General features: G+C 45.6%; 1 long non-coding RNA gene across 1 annotated transcript in view; it reads right to left on the minus strand.

Annotated features, from left to right (window-relative positions):
- The window catches only part of LOC136569234 (uncharacterized), a 30,623-nt gene extending 25,190 nt beyond the window's left edge, over window positions 1-5,433 (minus strand). The window contains exon 1 of the long non-coding RNA XR_010785326.1: window positions 5,365-5,433. This is a non-coding gene — a long non-coding RNA (uncharacterized lncRNA). The remainder of the gene's footprint in view (window positions 1-5,364) is intronic.
- Window positions 5,434-6,957: the final 1,524 nt, after the last annotated feature.

The raw sequence follows: 6,957 nt of genomic DNA on the forward strand, positions 1-6,957 counted from the left end.
TCATTAGCTTTTTTTTTATTGCTCATGAAACCATATGAAAGAGGGTGAACACTGAAAGAACATACTTTCTAGACTTTGCTGTATTTGCAGAATGTACTGCTATAACTCGTGTGAGAGAAATAAATGCAGCCGAGATAATTCATAGGAAGACTTGTGCTGCACTGAAGGACCTGATGGTCCTTCTCAGGACCATCCTCAAGATTAGCTAGTCCTCTCTTTGCACCAAGACTTCCTTTTCCTTAAACTGTGACTATGTGAAATATGCACCTTTTTTTTTTCTCTAATTTGATAAACAAGAGCTTTTTTATCAGAATGATATTTGATATCTGGTTAGTGGAAACAGAAAACCAGATAATTACTAAAAATAATGTTGTATTTATTACTAGTTTTAAAATTCCACCTTCTTGTGGAGCTAAAGTCTTAATAACTGGGTTGGTAAAAGCAAGAGACTTCTGTGAGAAACTATTCTCAATTTCAAAGATTTATTAGACTTTAACAAAATACAACAAATGACTGAATAAGGAGAAAAAACAGCACTGGGAGCCTGGAACTAAGCCGCCATGTGCTCAATCATAAAATGGTTGCTCCACTTTTACTCTCCCAGAGTCTGTCAGCCAACTCTTCTTTGTCGTCCAAAGGTGGCTACTTTCTTGCAATTTGTTTGAAGGTCAGGAGTTGACATGCTGTGCCTCCTAGTAACAAACCTGCCCTCCCCCCAAATGCCCCGACTACAAAGGCCATCCAGTGACAACAGTACAAGGGGGAGGGGAAAGAGGACTATGGGGAGAACATATCACAATAACATAACTATACACCAGTAAAACTTCTCTTAACTTACACATAAGGTTTGTCCCTTAATAGTGAGAAGCAACCATCACATTACCCACCTACAAGCCCCCCTTTTCTATAAGTCATTTGGCTTGAGAAATTAATTCTCATTTTCAATTTCTGTGATCCACTCCTACTTCTCTTGAGTCAAAATTTAATTTTGAATGAGTCAGAATTGCATCTGTTGGATGTGAGTGAGGACAGTGGAAACAGGAAAAAAAACCCTCAGGTTTTTCTTAAGCCCAATGACTGGTGGAATTTCTGGCATGACCTGGTTGGGGAAGACAAAGGGAATCACAGAGGTCTGGTATGGTGGTGAGTACAAAGCACAATTTGGTCTTTTATATTCTATTTGTCAATTATATCTATATTAGATTCTGGAGGGAAAAGACTATTGAGGAATGACAGAAGTCCGGTATAGCTTCTGCTGTCACCTTACCATGCCTACAGTGTTTCTGCCTGCAGCAGGGCTATATAATATTCTTGGTGGCAAGCACAGGAGACAGCCTGGTCTTGCCCTCTAACTGCTGTCTTACTCTATGTCTTGGTTTCGAAATACAGGTGTCTTCTGAGAAGGCAAGAGCCTCCCTTGAAATGGAAAATGTAAATTGCTATAAATTTTAAATCAGGGGCTCTCGGGAAATTAAAGAAAAAAAATGAGCAGGAATAACAGTTCTTTAGTAGAGAAGAAAATAAAAAAATACAATACACAATGCAGTAAACTAAAAGAGCATTGACAGAGTCAGAACACAACATGACACGCTGTTCGTCAGGGTGTTGGTAGGAGACTAATTGGAATTGTGTCTGCAGTCGTTCTGTAGTGTCAGGTGTGGTTCTGTTGGAGCAGAGATCCTGTAGAAAGGCGTAATCTTCCTCTGAAGATTCAGTGGAAGAGGCAGCTGTTCCTTTAGGAAATTCAGTGGAGAAAGCTGTGCTGGTATTCCAGAATCTCAAGCTATATCTTGGAAATGCTTGGCTCTTCCCTCTGGGCAGAGCATCACACAATAGGATGCTATAGTTCTTATCAGTCATGCAGTGACATTCAACAGCCTGTTATCATCAGATGTCTCTCCCCAGAAGGAAGAGTGGTTATAGAAAAGATAAGGAAAATTGCCCACTTAACAGAAGACAACTGCCATACAGATGGCAAATAGAATAAAATTTGCTTGGCAATCCAAGACTGTCCTCTTGTCAATTTGTAAGTAAACCACCCCACCATTTCTCACTGGTCTCCCTGTACTTCTCCTCAACAGATACTAGCAATCCTTATGCATTAAAATAGGACAATTATATCAGTAACCAATATGGTTCAAATTCCCCGCCCAAGGTGTTACTTAAAACAGTCCTTGAGCTGGCTGGTGGAAGCTCTCCTTTTGGGACATGCTGGTGCTTCTCTGATTATCTCTTGGTCTCTGCCTAAGAGCCAGGCATGTCTCATTGGATTCTTTGGTTTTTTTTCCACCGGGCTTCTTAATTTTCTCTTGGAGAGCATTTTGAAGAGGAGAAGCAGCAGGGGTCAGGCAATCTTCCTGGCAGTCTGGCCAGAACTACAATGCTGACTTACGAACCATTGCAGACAGATGTCTCTTGGCCTTCACATCTGGCAGAGACATTGCAGTTATCTTAGTTGAGCTTACATGGGAAAATAAATCCATCAGCATAAAAAAAAAGAAAAGTAATAAATAAGTGTGTTTATCCAAGCTCTGATTTTTCGTAGCAGCTATGCTTCCTAGCTTACATATACCCCCTCTCTTCCTTTCCCACTGCTCCCAGTCTTTGGTTCTCATCTCTAAGATAGTCCAAGCTTGTCTGCGCTGGCAAGACGTGGGTGTCTGCCACTCTAGGCTGTGGATATGTGCCAATGACATGGGCTTCTCCTGGGACAAGAGAAAATGCTGTGGTTTTGTGCTGGCAGGTGAAAGGCACAAGCAGCAGCTCTCACTGATCTGGTTATTGCTGTCACCAATGGGGGCACTGATACAATTACACCATGGGCTGCATACAGGATGGAAGAGGGTGACTTTGTGAGAAAGGTGACAAAGAGGCAACTACTTAAAAAGGCAAAAGAGGTCTCCTTTTCGGTCAAGGTAGAGCAGGTCTAGGAAGGAAGAACATCCTCAACAGTTATGCACCCAACAGCACAGGGACAGTGACCAGAGGAAGGCAACACCACATTAGGATTTGCCATCAGCATCCCCTCAAATTTTCTGGGTTTAGTAAAATATTTTTGGCCATAGCTGCTTGATTTTCTTGTACCCGGCAAGGTCCTCAGCTGTGATAGGCTGTCAAGACCTTGGGATCATGGAAAAGACAGTTCTCCTAGGGAAAAGGAACAAAGGGATTGGCTGTGCCTAGGATATCTCTCTTTCTTTCTAGGGCAGGCAGCCTGCCTTTAAGAGTTATAAAAGGGAAATGCAGAAGCAAATTCTTCTTTCTATGAGAACAGAGTGTGCACAGCAAGTTAGGGGCCACTATAGCCAGCAGAAATCAGAACAAAATGCATATCTCACAGAGGGCTATGCTCACATCTGCAGAGCCTGTGCACGCTCAAAAGCACAGAGCTTTGTACAAACCTACTCACACTTGAGAATGTGCAATTCAAGACACATGCACATAGGCACCTACACTGACACACACGTGCACCTCAGCACCTGTGTGTGCCCACAGAGCCATGCCCACTGTCACACACATGAACAGCACTCCCACAGAGTTCTCCTGGCCCTGAATTCTCCGTGAGTCTCTCTCTGTTGGATTATGACACAGTGGGGATGGGGGCAAAGGGAGCTATTGTGTGGGACATTATGGCATGGTCTTAACAAATAAGAAAGGCTAGGCCAGTCTTGACATAAGATGAATCACATCTACTGCCTGTTACCCTCTGGGCAATATTTAACTGTTTAGACTCATAGACCTACGTTCCAGCACTCCCAGTGCGGTTCTGGAACGGCACCCTCTGTGCCTTTGGGGTGGGAAACAGACAGTGCTGTCCTAAAGAAAAGGTCAAAGAGAGACCATGCTGGATTCTTGCCTCCTGCCTCTTAACTCACAAGAGGAGGAGGGCAGAAAACTGAGCACTTTTTGCTGTCCCGTCTTCTCCAAGGGCTTGATGAGCACGAAGGAGAAGATAAAAGGGATTTATTGAGAACCACTGCTACTGCATAGTACACATGGCATTCTTTACTCTGTCCATCATGATATGCTGCAGTAGGAACTAAAACCAGCTCTACCTTACTGCTCTACAAGTCAAAATTTCTATGGAAGCCTCTAGTTCTGGCCTCTTTAGAGAGTTATATTCGTAGGCCAATCTGCTTCTTTGCAGCAGCTAACTTTTACAGAAACTAGCAGAGTAGATGGGGGTTTATGCCTTGGTTGGTTTCCTGGAGTTAGCACAGCAGCAGAAGGTCTCTGGTGAACCTCTCTTCCTCCCATGCAGGTAGTACTGGCCATAGGAGGGGGGGATGTACTCTAAAGGAGGTAGTTCTTAGACCTAGCTCTCACCATCCCTGTGGGCGTGTTCAGTGGTTTACGAGAGGAAGAGAAGGGGAAAGTATAGGTGACAGTAGATAAACTGTTGTGTTTTTTCAAGGGGTACCTCTTACCCCTGAACTGAGGTGGGTGGTGGGGGGCGGTACCTGTGGTCCCTATTTCTGTGGAGGGCAGCTCCTAGTCACTTGGAGATGAGGCAGACAAAGTAAGGAAAGCGCAAGGCCACTCCGTAGGGCTGACAGTGACTTTGAAACAGTCCATCAAGATATTATCTTGGACTGAAAGAGGGCAAGGTAAATCACTGCACATGCATGGAAAAATATCTAAGCCTTTGACACGTAAGCTCTTCTCTTAACTTGAAAGAGAAGTAGCACATGTAAATATTAAATTTTAGTGGAGGATTACTGTTCTGTTATACACTTGATTAAAAAGTAGTGTTCACAGTGAAAGAAAAAAAAAGGTAGGAAATGGCATAAGGAAGGAGAAAAGCAAAACATATCCCAAAACAGTGTTTTTCTCAAATCCAGGATTTTTTTGTTTGGACAGAGTGGGTTGTAATGTAGCCTTCTTTTGAATTTCAGCACTGAGAGGCTATGGTTAGAATGTTGTTCAATGAGAAGTCCCTTATCCCTGTTCTGTGCCGGGGTTGTTCTTTAATTTTTATATGGATACCTTGACACAGCTGCTCTTCCTTCGACTCACATCACAGCCAGTACACATGCTTGGAATCAATCTCCCTCTCAGTCCAGTCTATTACACAATACTACATAACCTTGTCTTCACTCTTGGTGTTGAGGTCACATCTCCACTTGCTTAGTTTACTTCCTGGGGGGCTGTTTATGGGTATACCTGAAATCTCTTCACTTCTCCCCTTGGGGATTCCCTACTTGTTCCTAGTCCAATTGTTCAGCAGCCAATTATAGGTCCTCCCAGCAAGATTCCCCTGCCCAAGAGGCCCTCCCAACAAGGCCCATCTTCCCAATCAGTTAGAAGGAAAAAGAAAAGAAAAAAGAGCACGAGAAAGGAAAGGAGGGGAAAAAAGCACCTTACCTTATTCCCGGAAAACAAAAATAAACCTATCTGTAATCCGGGGAACCTTGCACCACCACGTCTGTTCCACCACTCCTCTTGCTGCCGTGGTTCCACGCCCTCGTGCGTTTGATGCAGGCAGGGCAGCTGCCAAAATCCACCCATGTGGTCCCATGTGTGGCTTTATACCGGTGAATTCCACAGGGAAACCAGCATGGTCTGGGACCCCGGTTTCTTCTGGTGCAATGGAGGGCAGCTGCTGAAAGCCACTGAGGTGGTCCCATGCTCGCACGGCTTTATGCCAGCGGATGGATACTGCAGGGAAACTGCTGCAGTTTCTAAGACCTCCTATGTTGCAGCGTGTTTTTATTTTGCAGGTTATTGTTTATTATTATTATTTGTTTGAGTTGCTCTTTGGTAGTTCTTTTGAGTTTTTTCTCCCCCTGCTGTTAGAGTGACACAGACCTTCCTTTGTTATTCAATTGAGCCAGGTGCCTTATCTGTTGTTACTTAGCAACCTTCCTGCCAAATTTCAAACCCCTTCTTCCTACAACCAGTTATTAACTCCTTCTGTCCCAAGTAGTTTTCTCCCTTGTATTCCCTGCCTTGTGTTCCACCCCCAGTTCTCTTGATTAGCTGAATATTGCATCCTCCATTGAGACCTGCTCCCCTTTATAAGTTGTTATTCTCCCCCAGTCCTTTGCCTGGGACTGCGGGGCTCGGGGAGTTTACCATCAAATAGAGTAACCTAGTGCCACCCAGGCCATGCTGTGCCTTTTTGTTCCGCACGGCTCCTCCACTGTTAGCTGGTATTCGGCGGAGACCTGAAAGAGAGGGACTGTCGCCTCCCCACTGTCACCATCTAGTCAGGACGTGCAACACTCCTACGCAACCAATCTAGCCCCCAACCTTCAGCAGCACCACACGCAAACTGAGTTCAGCACCGCTGATGCCTCAGTTGGGTTAGTGAGCGCCAGGAGTTACTGTGCTGGGGTCCTGCTGGCCACTACCCACATGGGCTCCTGCCAGTGGTTTCCAAGACCCCCCCTACACAACTGAGCTACCCCCTGACCCTCAGCAGCTGGTGAGGGTGACCAAACGCAGTATGAGCTGCGTTTCAGCGCCGCCACCTCCCCAGTTGAGTTAGCAAGTGCTGGGAGCTACTGTGCGGTGTTCCTGCTGGCCACTACGCATGTCAATCCCTGCGGCCCCTGGTCTGGCAACCCCACAACACTGGGTCAACCCTGCTGGGTGCTAACATACCCGCTGCCTCCCAGTCTCTGCAACACCTAGTGGCAGTCTCTTGCCGCCCGTGGCCCCTCACTACCTCTGGTCCCTGCCACCTGGCGGTTTCTACCACCGCCTTCGCTTTTTCTACCCTTCTTTTGTTCGCATCCCACTGTCCACAGTTCTGCCACTTCTCTCTTACTCCACATCCCACCCACAGCTTCTCTGCCTTCTTTCACTCACATCCAGCCTTTTGCAGCTCCCCGCTTTCCTCTTACTTTATGTCCTGCCCTGTATCATCTGAACCGTCCAGTATCCTTAAGCTCCAAAGGTCTAGGTACAGGTCCTGTGCACTACCACCTGGTACTGGGGTTAATGCACCTGAAT

This window comes from Molothrus aeneus, chromosome Z (assembly GCF_037042795.1).
Source record: "Molothrus aeneus isolate 106 chromosome Z, BPBGC_Maene_1.0, whole genome shotgun sequence".
NCBI classification, from domain to species: domain Eukaryota; kingdom Metazoa; phylum Chordata; class Aves; order Passeriformes; family Icteridae; genus Molothrus; species Molothrus aeneus.